We start from the raw sequence: 12,437 nt of genomic DNA on the forward strand, positions 1-12,437 counted from the left end.
GTGTCCTCTCCTGCCGCGTCTGCCCACTGGCTACAAGAATCCCGTGCTGCACGTGTGGGCTGCTGGGTGTTCCCCTTGGCATCGGACATCCTGAGAGTGGCCGCTCAAGCCTGGCCCTGCCCTGGACATTCAGGTCAGATGAGGCACTTCAAAGGCCCAGTGGCCTCGAGGAAGGTCAGGACCACCCCTGCTCCACCTGGAGCCTCAGTGCCTGACTGAGCTGCATCCCCCCCAAATCCACGTCCTTCTCAAACCTCGGAATAGGATCTTACTGGGAAAGAAGCCATTGCAGGTGCCGCTGGTTAAGATGAGGTCTTCCTGGAGTAGGCAGGCCCTTTGTCCAGTAAGGTGGTGTCCTTCTAAGAAGAGGAGACACAGGCGCTCAGGGAGACAGAGGCTGAGAGCAAGCCGAGGGCCACAGCAGGAACCATGGAGAATCGCCAGCCCCATCAGAACAGGGAGACATGGGGCGCACAGAGCCCAACCCTGCTGGCACCTTGGTCTTGGGCCTCTGGCTCCAGAATGGCGGGAGAGCACACGTCCGCGGTGTGAGTCCCTGGTTTGTGGTCCTTCTTACCACAGCCTCGGAAAGTTCATACTGGAGACACCTGAGAACTGCTTCCAATTTCACAGCCTCTGCTCACCCATGGCGGAGCCTCCAGCTATGACCATGGTTCTGCCCCATGTAGGGCTATTTGTCTGGGAGATTTCCCTCTGCAGAGTGGACACCAGAGAGAGACGAGGCCCCTAATGAGACCTGTGGCAAATCTGGTCTGTTTTCTGCAGTTTTTCAGGGTTTTGTTGGGTGTTTAGCAGCTTAGGGCTGCAGCAGGGTGGCATGGAGTGAGGCGTCTGCAGAGTCTGGTCACCCTGGTCTCAGTCCTTCATCTTTAAGATTCAATCTGAGTCTACTCTGGGCTTGCTGTGTGACTTTCCACAACTGGCTCCAACTCCCTGAGCCTCAATTTTATGATATTCACTTTAAAAAGCAGCTTTATTAAACTGGCTTTTATTAAGTAACATACAATAAACCACACATATTTAGAGTATAAAATTCAATGAGTTTTAATGTATGTACATACCTATGAATCTATCACTGTAATCAAGAATTTGAACAAACCAATTACCCACAGCTTTTCCCATTTAATATCTCCTCCCTGCTCTTTTTCCCCACATACTCCATCCCCAGGCAACTACTAATCTTCCTTCTGTGGCTGTGTATTAGTTCACAGTTCATGGAATTTCATATAACTGGGTCACACAGTGGGTGCTCTGTTTTTATTTGGCTACAATTCATCAATGTTGTCATGTGCATCAGTCACTGATTCTTTTTTCATACTGAGTAGTATTCCATTGTATGGATATACCACTATTTATCAGTTCACCTACTGATGAACATTAGAGTTGTCTCAAGCCTTTAGCTGTTACCAATGAAGTTTCTGTGAACCTCATGTATAGATCTTTTGTAGACATAGACTTTAACTTCTCTTCAGTAACTTCTTGGGAGTGGAATGGCTGGATTATGTAGTAGGTTGATGTTTAACTTTTGAGGCACTGACACAATGTTTTCCAAAGTGTGTCATTTCACATTCTCATGAGTGGTGCATGAGAGTTCCAGTTCCTCCACATCCCAGCCAGCACTTGATGTGGTCAGTCCCTAATTTTAGCTATTCTAATGGGCCTGTAGTGGTTTCCCACTGTGGTTCTAATTTGCATTTACGTAAAGACTAATGATTCCTGAGCATCTTTTTATGTGCTTGATATTTGTACCTCTTCTTTAGACAAACAGAGTCTGTTCAAATATTTTGCTTGCTTTCACTGGGTTGCTTGTTTTCTCGTCATTGAGTTTTAAGAGTTGCATATTCTGCATATATTCTGTATATAAGACTTTTATAAAATGTGTGATTTGAAGATGTTTTCTCTCAAACTGTAGCTTACCTCCTCATTTTCTTAATGGCATGTTTCACAGGGCAGAAATTCTTAATTTGATGAACTCTAATTTGTCATTTTTTAAATTTACGAATTATGCTTTTGGTGTTGTACCCAAGAAATCTTTGCCTAATCGAGGTCACAAAATATTCTCCTGTGGTTTCTTGTAAAAGTTTTGCAGCCTTAGGCTTTACAGGTAGGTCTCTGATGCATTTTGAGTTCACATATGTACATAGTGCAAGGTATCAGATTGATGTACATTTTCTGGATTCTCAATTTTTTTCACAACCATTTGCTGTCTTTTATTCAAATGCCTTTGCAGCTTTGTCAAAATCAATTAACCGTAAGTGTATGCATTTATTTCTGAACTCTTAATTATATTCTAATGACTTATTTGTCTGCCACTCTCTCTTGACTACTGTAACTTAACGGTAGGTCTTAAAATGGGTCGAGTCCTCTAACTTTTTTCTCCTTTTTCAAAGTTGTCTTGATTATTCTAGGTCCTTTGCATTTCCATGTGAATTCTAGAACCGACTTGTCAATTTCTACAAAAAAAAAAAATGTCTGCTTGGATTTTGTTGAATGTATAAGTCAGTTTGAGAGAATTCTGTCTTCTAACTCATGGACACAATGTATTTCTCCGTTTCTTTAGATTATCTTTAATTTCTCTCAGTGATGTTTTGTAAGTTTCAGTTTTTCTCATCATTTCTCAGAGTGACCATTAAGTAGTCTGCATTTTTATGCTAAATTTTTATGTAAAGGGTATTTATGCTACATTTTTATATAAATGGTATTGTACCTTTAATTTAAATTTCTAATCATGTGTTGCAACTATAGAAATACAACTGATATTTAGATATTGTTCCTTTATCCTGAAAAGTTGATAAACTCATTCAGTGATTCTAGTGGCTCTTTGTAGATTCTGTCATATTTCCTACATAGACAATCACGTCTCCTGCAAATAAAAACAGTTTTACCTTCTCCTTTCCAATTTGGATGGCTTTTCTTTCTGTCCTTTTTTTTTTTTTTTTTTCCTTCTTGCATTGGCTGGAGCCTCCCATGTGATCATGAATAGAAGTAGGAAAGCAGAGACATCTAGTCTTTCACCATTAATTATGTCAGTTGGTTTTTCATAGATACCCTTCATCAATTTGCTGAATATTTTAATCATAAATAGATGTTGGATTTTATCATGTGCTTTTTCTACATCCATTGAAATGACCATGTGGTTATTCTTTCCTAATTTGTTAATATGGTAAATTATACTGATTACTCTTGACTAAATTAACTTTGCATTGCTGAGATAAACCTCATTTAATAATGGTGTATTATCACTTTTACAAACTGTTGGCTTACACTTGTAATTCCAGCACTTTGGGAGGCTGAGGAGGGCGGATCACAAGGTCAGGAGATCGAGACCATCCTGGCTAACACGGTGAAACCCCATTTCTACTAAAAATACAAAAAATTAGCTGAGTGTGGTGGTGGGTGCCTGTAGTCCCAGCTACTTGGGAGGCTGAGGCAGGAGAATGGCTTGAACCCAGGAGGCAGAGCTTGCAGTGAACCGAGATTGCACTCTAGCCTGGGCGACAGAATGAGACTCCGTCTCAAAAAAAGAAAAAGAAAAAGAAAGAGGAAGAAAGAGAAGGGGAGAGAGGGAGGGCAAGGAAGAGAGAAAGGGAGGGAAGGAGGTAAGGAGGGAGGGAGAGAGAGAAGAGCCATCAGGGAGGGAGAGAGAGAAAAGAGCGCCAATCCTATTGTTGCCACCCCACCCTCATGGCCTCATGTAACCTAATCACCCCAAAGGCCTAGCTCCAAATCCAGCCACACTGGGGGATAGGACTTCAATGTGTGAACTTCAGGGTCAGGGACACAATTCAACCCACAGCAGTGTGGAAAGAGTTCAGGAGAAGTGAGGGATGAGGCTGTCCCAGGATAGCCCAGAGGAGCCTGGAGGGATGTAGGAAAGGGAGGGCTGGAGGAAAGGGGGCTCCCGCAGGACCACCAAGGCCCCCAGCCTCCAGGTGCCCTCATTGCCACACACTGCAAGAGGCCAGAGGGCGAGGGAGCGGGGGGCGGGGGGGGAACACTGTGCACAGGGCCAGTGACCCAGGCTCTGGGCCTGTGGTTGGGAAGAGGCCAGAGAGTGCTGGGGAGGCCATGGTGACCTCACAGAATCTGTCTCTCCTTCCACTGGGCTCAGAGATTCCCAGGAGCTATGCGCTGCCCGGAAGGAGAAGGCAAGATGGGAGTGAGGGAGGGACTGACGGGTGGCCACCGTGGGAGGCTGAGAAGGAGGCAAACGGAGGTGAGAAGAGACAGGATGAGCGTGAACGTGCGCCAGGCCGCCAGGCTTTCCCCTCCACTCAGGAGGCGCCACGGCTGCCAGACCTGCCAGATCTGGGCACAGACACAAAACAGGAACCCTCTCAGCTCAGCCTCAGAGTGTTTTGTTGCGTATTTTCTGGCTGGGGCTTGAGGGTGAAAGGTTGTTTGTTTGTTTGTTTGTTTGTTTGTTTGTTTGTTTTTTAGCTGCTAGCTAGCTCAATTTGCTGGTCTCACATTCATGATGCTCTTTGAGAAAATACATTGGGACGCTTTTACAACTTGAGAAAACCTCCTGGGTTTTGAAACCTCCCACACCTCTGCCCACCCTCCAGCCAGGCCAGGCCAGCGCAACGGAGAAGGGATGGAGGGAGGTGCGTGTGGACGTCACCCCAAGCCATCCATCTAAGAAGTCCCGTCCTGACATGGCAGCGAGGGCGACCCGGCCCGTCAGCTCCTACCCTGCCCTGGGCTCCCTGCCGGGACCCGTGGCTGCGAGTGCAACCCTGCTCAATCTCCAGACCCCCTGGCAGAGTCTGTGCGGTCACCCCATGTTAGGGACAAGGACTTGGAGTCACAGGTTTGCCTGGAGGTGACAGTGACGCCAGGGCCAGCCCAGGTGAGGGATACTCAAAGGCTCACCGTGCTTTGGATGGGAAGCCGGGTAGAAAGAACAGGACGAGAGGAACTGCCCGGCCACCTGTGGCTGCCGCTACCTCCCTCTGCCCTCCTCCCTTCTTCCCCACAGGGCTCTGCAGAGTGTGGGACACGGACAGTTGCCCAACCCACAGCAGGGTAAGTGCAGGGCTGAGCATTAGCAGTGATTGGCTGTGGCTGTGGCTTACGGCACGTGGCCAGAGACGTGCCCACAAACCGCATGGGAGCCACGTAGGGGGTGCGCTGAGCACCAGACTCAAAGGGAGGACCCTGCACAAGGGCCCCAGAAGAGGCATCTGTCAACCATAATCCAAAAATGCATGTAATCTGGAAACCATTTCTTTCATTGTTGGTTAATTTCAATTCAATTGCAACTTGAATGTAAATTATTGGAACTGGCTACTAATGAAGAATTGAGACAAATTTTGATAATAGAGCATCTATTGCTTCAGTTTAAACAAAAGCTACATGTGAATATACTGAGCTTGCTGAAAATGTCTTTAAAATCTCTCCTTCCATTCCTAGCAACATATTTTATGAGACTAGTTTTTCTACTGTGACTATTATTAAAACAAATCTGAACACTATTTTCGATATACATTTTCCCTACTAGAATCAGTAAAACCGAAACTATATAGGGAAGCAAAACATACATTTATTGTCCATTAGAGATATTAAATATTAACACAACGTGGTATGATTTTGCACAAAAAGGCATTTAAGCATAAATTGCTATTTCACTCCTATTTTGCTCAGTTATGGTTGTGGAATGGCAAAACGTTTTTAATGTGTGTGTTAGGTGGCTTAAACAACAAAACCTGGTTTTTCACAATTCTGGAGGCTGAAAGTGCAACATGAAGGTGCCAGCCAGTTTGGTTTCCTGGCCCTCTTCCTGGCATCCAGACGGCCACCTTCTCGCTGTGTCCTCTGGTGGTGAAGGGAGGGCGCTCTGAGCAATTGTTCTTCTTTTCTTGTTTTCTGAGACGGAGTCTCGCTCTGTGGCCCAGGCTGCACTGCAGCGGCGTGATCTTGGCTCACTGCAACCTCCACCCGCTAGGTTCAAGCAATTCTCCTGCCTCAGCCTCCCAAGTAGCTGGGACTACAGGCGCCCACCACCACACCTGGCTAATTTTTTGTATTTTTAGTAGAGATGGGGTTTTGCCGTGTTAGCCAGGATGATTTCGATCTCCTGACCTCGTGATCTGCCCGCCTCAGCCTCCTAAAGTGCTGGGATTAAGGCATGAGCCACCGCGCCCGGCTGCTCTTCTTATAAGGGCACTAATCCCATCATGGGGACCCCACTTTCACAACTTCATCTAAACCTTATCACCTCCCAAAGGTCCAGCTCCTAACACCCTTTCTTTGGGGATGAGAGCTTCAGTATATGAAACTGGAGGGAATGCAGCTCTGTCCATGGCAGTCTGACAATTCTCTGTGACATATATGTACATTCTTTCAACAAGCAATGTGCAGAGTTTGTGTAATTTGTTTCTATTTTCCTGTTTTATTTTTGTTCTGATCATGCCATTTGAAACATACTTTATGTCTGTTGAGTATAATAATACAATTTTGATCTTATAATTTTTTGTCTTTCTATTTTTTCATTTCTCTAGTAACTAATTTTTGTCATATTTTAAAAACTACCAATGCAAAGAAGTTTGAAACATACAACGGTTCTTCATCACCAATGGTTCTTCATCATCAATAATCCTTCATTACCAATGTTCAATGGTCCTTCACCACCGAGGTCCTTCACCACCGAGGTCCTTCATCACTGAGGCCTTTCATCATGAGGTCTTTCATCACTGAGGTCCTTCGTCACTGAGGTCTTTCATCACCAAGGTCTTTCACTATCAATAGTTCTTTACCACCAAGTCCTTCATCACAATGGTCTTTCATTATCAATGATTTTTTATAACGAAGGTCCTTCATCACCATGATCTTTCATCACCACAGTCCTTCATCACCACGGTCCTTCACTACCATGGTCCTTCACCAAGGTCCTTCATCACGATGGTTCTTTACCACCAAGGTCCTTCATCATCAGTGTTTAATGATCCTTCCCCACAGGGAGTTGTGAACAGTTCAAGGAAGCTCCTGAACAGATGAGGCAGCAGGTTTGTTGAGAGAAGTTGGAGTTAGAAGAGAGAGGAAAGTTGAGGAGCTGGTGCAGATGCCTGGCCAGTCTTAGGACACAAGAAGTGCAGACTGGGAGGATTCTCAGAGGACATGGAGAACAGTCTTCTCTTTTTAGAGATGAGACCTAGAGAAACGTGTGAGTGGACAGGGACAGCTCTGGCCCCTGACACTGGGAAGACAGGCCGAGTGTCCTGTGTTCCTCCCCTGCTGTCGTCCCTCCTACCAGAAGGATGCACCTCCCCGACCCACCTTTCCAAACCCAAACACAGACCTCTGGCTGAGGTGAGATCTGGAGCATGTCTTCTCTCATCTCCACCGGAGCCCCGCAGCCACTCAGAAAAGGCAGCTACAGCCCCAGCTGGGACGTCAGCGCGGCCACCCGAAAGTTTCTGCCCCCTCCCAAGCGCTGCCCAGAACATGGACACTGACCCCGTTTCCTCAGAGTAAGCACAGACCTGCCCGAAACCTGCGCCCTGGGAGCAGCCCCACATGGCTGGCCTTGGGGGCACGGGTCGAGGGCACTGTTTCCCTTTGCTCAGGCAGCTTCTGTGGACACGGACACATGGGACTGTACCCAAGGAGGGGACAATGGACAGATGAGAGACAGAGTGAGGAGCGGGGAAGGGGGGAACCCCTTCGAGGAGAAATTCCATCAACCTCACAATCTTGCCTGTTTCCCCACCCCCGAGGCCACACCATCTGGATGGACAGCCCTTTGAAAGCAAACAGGAACCCTGTTGTGAGCACCACAGGCACAGTGCCCTGCGGCCCGTGTCTGGCCTGGCGCAGGCTCAGGGCTGGGCAGAGCTCAGAGCGCGGCTGCCTCTTCCTCAGAAGCCCATGAGGGCCCTGTTGGCTCAGGCTGGAGCACGGCAACTGACGTCGAGGCTTTAATGAAGTCCGTGTGAGTGGCGGTGGGGCAGCCTCGCTGCACAGATGGCTCTTTGTCCCCATGACACCTGCCATCTGCTTGTTTGTCTAAACGATGCTGCAGGGGCAGGGGTTCCCAATCTGCTGCCCGGGCCCCACCCGCCCGCCGCGACCTCCTGACCCCCGGGCCAGACGGGTCTGCAGAGTTTGTTCTTCCAGCACAGTGGGCTCTGCCTTCTCTGCCTTCGACGTCCGCAGCCTCTTGCCAGCGCTGGTGCTTGGGTGGCAGGAGCAGCCGGGGAGGGGAAGAGGAGGGGGAGGAGGAGGGAGAGGAGGAGGGGAGCAGCCGCAGCCGCAGGCACTGGGAGGACTTCAGCAGCAGCTGCCACCCGCGGCTTGGCAGGGCCCTCCTGGTCCAGGAGCCAGGCTGGAAGCTCACATTTCCGAAGCTCAGCCCTCACACCTGTTCGCAGAGAGAACGTCACATAAAAGAGAGGCCAGGAGGGAGGGACCCCCCAGAGCAAATGCTCGGCTGCCCCTGGAGCAGATGACAGCAGCCGCAGCCGCACAGGCTGGAGCACGGCTCGCTCCCTTTTCTTAAAAACAAGTGAGGTGAGAAGAGAAAAGTTCACTTTTGAAGTTGCAGAAATGGAAGCAAAAACATCCAGATTCCACATGCGTCAGTTGAGGGAGCATTCCCAAGGAAGGCGAGGAGCTGGAGGGCATTTTACCGCCAGCCTTCCTGGGCCTTTGCCCTGCCCCAGCATGTCTTTGAAAAGGTCTGGTAAAGTTGTCTTCCCCACCCCGTCCCCCGTAAACAGGAGGATGCCATTTTGCAGCAGGAGGCTGAGACTTCCCGCCCCCACGCGAGATTTGTGAGGTCTGGAACCACAAACCTCGGGCCCTCGAGGCTCCATGAAGCTGCTTTTGTCACTCACTCCTCAGTTGTTAAGTGAACAGGCTACACATTGTCTCCAAAAGTGGCAGCACTTTCCAAGAAGGAGCATGATTCCCCACAAACGTGCAGAATCTGCTGCAGCAGTGACCTGTTGCTATTTCCCCATTGCTACATCTGAATGTGCCCAGACACCCTGGTCGGAAAGGTGGCCTCTGATGCAAGTGTGCTGGGAGGTGGGACCTTCAGGAGGTAGACCGGGTGGCAAGGGCTGCCCCTGCGTGAGTGGTTAACGCCACCGCTATTGCAAGTGTGAGTCTGTTCTGAGTGCGAGCCTGGCCCTCTCTGGCTCCCCCTGTGCTAGCATGGCCCTCCCGCCTTGTGCTGTGGGAAGGTACGGCGAATGCAGGCCCCTCAATGGCAGACTTCCTCAGCGTGGTGAGAAATACATTTCTTTTCTGAATAAATTACGCTTTCTATTATAGCAACACAAAGCAGACTAAGACACTGCTAAGAAATGACTTAGAACTCGTGTGCTGCCCCCGGTGAGAAGTGGGGAGGGCCAGGCCTCAGGGGCTCCCTCCCTGAACCCCACCCAGGGGCTGCCCTTTGCTAAGTCAAAGCCTCCCGTTCAGTTCTCCCCAGAGAAAGCACATGTGCTTGACACACAGTTTCTGAAATCATTGAGCAGCAAAAGTAACTCCACAAAGGTCAGAGCCAAAGGGCACTGCCAGCCTGAACACTCCTGGCCTCACTCTCCTTCCTTCAAAGTCTACACCCCATGGCAGGCACCAGCCCTTGATTTTGTCTTCCTCTGAATGCAAACAAAACCTAAGCAGGAGGAGAAGACAGTGAACGACTGACGACTGTGATGCTGCTGGCTTTGAGGCGAACAAATACGGGAAGAAACGAGCTACCAAGAATTCACCCTGAATGCTCAGGGCCACAGGCTTGCTTGTAGACACCAGCTGGCGGCAGGCACTAAGGCCCCTCAAGGCTGCAGGTCGGATGACTCACTGGCTGTTCCTCAAGTTCCTCTGGAAGATGCTTTCTCATCTCCCTGGGTTTACAAGATGAGGTGGCGGAGAGGGGAGAGACCTGGGCTACCAGCCTGTGCACCCCACTCCCTCTGCACCACGGCTCAGAGAGATGGTTCCCAGCCGTGGGCTCCTCGCCCTGAGAGGCGGGACTCCCGTGGTTCATTCCACCTGGGATTCTCACTGAAACTCTCTCTCCTTTTTAGTAATTAGACTAGTAGGTCGGTGTGATTTCTATTTAAATCCCATCTTTCCTGTCAATTTTTAGACGCGTGTTCTCACAAAGTGTGTACACAACCTGTGGAATATTTGAAGCCTTTCGGCCATTTGCAAACCCCACAACAGCCACACCTGGGTGGCACAGACGCCCTGTGGACACCTACAGACCCGTTTCAAACACACGGAGGCCCACCAGGAGCAGCCCACCTGGAGACGGTTGGCAATTTAACACTGATACTACGCAACAAGGGCCGTGCGTCTTACGGGTATCCGACGGGAACTGTTTGGGGTGACACATTTGACTTGGCGCATTTATTTCACAAGTTTCTAATTCTGAGTTTCTGGGAAGTAGCCACTGTCAGGGACCCAGAGCCTCAACAAGGGAGGCTGTCCTGATGCGTCGTCCTGCTGTGTGGGGAGCTGCACCATCTAGCTTCAGTGCTGGTTCACAGGAGAGATTTCCCTCTCGGAGAATGAAGTTTAAACAAGATGAGGCTCGCACGGCTTGACACGGGGCAGCAGCATTCTCAGGGTCAGCTCAGGAGTAAAACGCAGAGCTTCACGGTGGTGCTGAGGCTGTTCCGGGAGGCAAAGAGGAGTTCCAGGATTTTAGGGTCACAGCAGGAAAGGGGCTTTTAAGGCCTATGCATTGAAATAATCAGAGGAGTGTCCTCCATCGCAGGCCAACACCCTCAGGCCAGCACAGTCTGCCCTCCTCGGACACCAGTGTCCCCTCGCACTAATGACAAGCCGCCCTCGTGACCGTGTCGCTGGCACCCATAGCTGTGTCTGTATCTAAAAGCAGGGGCCATATTTTTATGCATTTATTAGTGGATCGAAAACATAACTTCAGGTGGAGCTTGGCTTACTCCTGCTCTGGACCATCAGGGTGTTGAGACCGACACCGACTGTGGGCTGGAGCCGCCTGATGCTTCTGTGTGTTAACTTAACCCCTCGAAAACCCTATGAGGTGGGTCCTAGCATCTCCCTGTTTCACAGATTGGGAGACCAAGGCACGTGAAGGCAAAGCAGACCCCTCAGAGGCCTCCCGCTGACGAAGGGAAGAGCCAGGACTCAGATCCTGGAAGTCTGACCCCGCATGTGGGTGCCTCCAGCACCACCAAGCATGTCTGCCTCTCCACCTGCAAGGGACATCAGTAATTCATGCCATTTTAATACAGTATTGAGTGATCTAACAGAGGTGGATGGAGAACTGATCTGGGCAACATAGTCCTTGGGAGAATAACTGAAAAAAAGACTGAATGCGACTGGGCACAGTGGCTCACGCCTGCAATCCCAGCACTTTGGGAGGCCAAGGCGGGCAGATCACTTGAGGTCAGGAGTTCAAGACCAGCCTGGCCAATATGGTGAAACCCCATCTCTACTAAAAATACAAAAATCAGCCAGGCATGTTGGTGCACCTGTAATCCCAGCGGCTCAGGAGGCTGAGGCAGGAGAATCGCTTGAACCCAGGAGGCAGAGGCTGCAGTGAGCCAAGATCGCGCCACTGCACTCCAGCCTGGATGACAGAGTGAGACTTCCTGACAATGGGAGAAGCAGCAAATCACACAGGAACAGGGAGACAGCAGCTTCAGGAGATGCTGCAGCTCGCACCGGGGCCTCAGAATGAGTGTGGATGAGAAAGAGGACAGGCATCCCATGGCCACCTGGACAGCAGGAGGGTGAGACCAGGCTCATAAAGGAGAGAGGCCATTCATTTACGACACAGCCCAGAGAGTTTCCCTGGGTGCTTCTAAAGATGGGAGCAGAAAGTGGAGCCTTAGAAATAAGAATATCTGAGCTCAGAAGGAAGTGCCCCCAACAACTCACATGTCTGCCCAGAAGGAAAATGGGCCTCGGTCATCTCTGGGATGGTGCGAGGATTTCTGCAGTGAGTACCGATACCCTCAGTGTTAAAGCAAAGTCCCCAGATTTAAGTGTCTGTGAGTAGTGTGTGTATTCAGTTAATTATACACCTTACACACTGCTGGGGTGAGAGGCCTGAATTCCAGTATTCTCAGGAGCTCTGGGGAAGTCACCTTTCCAACGATTTCGCCTGCTGCTTGGGACTGGCTCTGCTGACGAAGGTGCCGGCGCCATCCGTCCTGAGTTCTTGTCAATGGCCGAGGGTGACCCCAAGCGCTGCCAGTGGGTTCTTCTTGCCGACTTTGCCGTTTCACGGAGTTAAAGGCCTGGCATTTACCAAAACCATCTGCAGCAACCCAGCCAATCTTCCGCAAGTGTCCTGATCTCTTCCTCTGTAGCGTATTTAAAAGTGAAGCACATTTGCCTGGACTCTGCCCGGGGCGGAGCTGTGCGCATGCTGGGCTGCCCTGATGAGCTGGTGCTGAGACAGAAGCAGCTTT

Source organism: Piliocolobus tephrosceles, chromosome 5 (genome assembly GCF_002776525.5).
Source record: "Piliocolobus tephrosceles isolate RC106 chromosome 5, ASM277652v3, whole genome shotgun sequence".
In the NCBI taxonomy this organism is placed as follows: Eukaryota; Metazoa; Chordata; class Mammalia; order Primates; family Cercopithecidae; genus Piliocolobus; species Piliocolobus tephrosceles.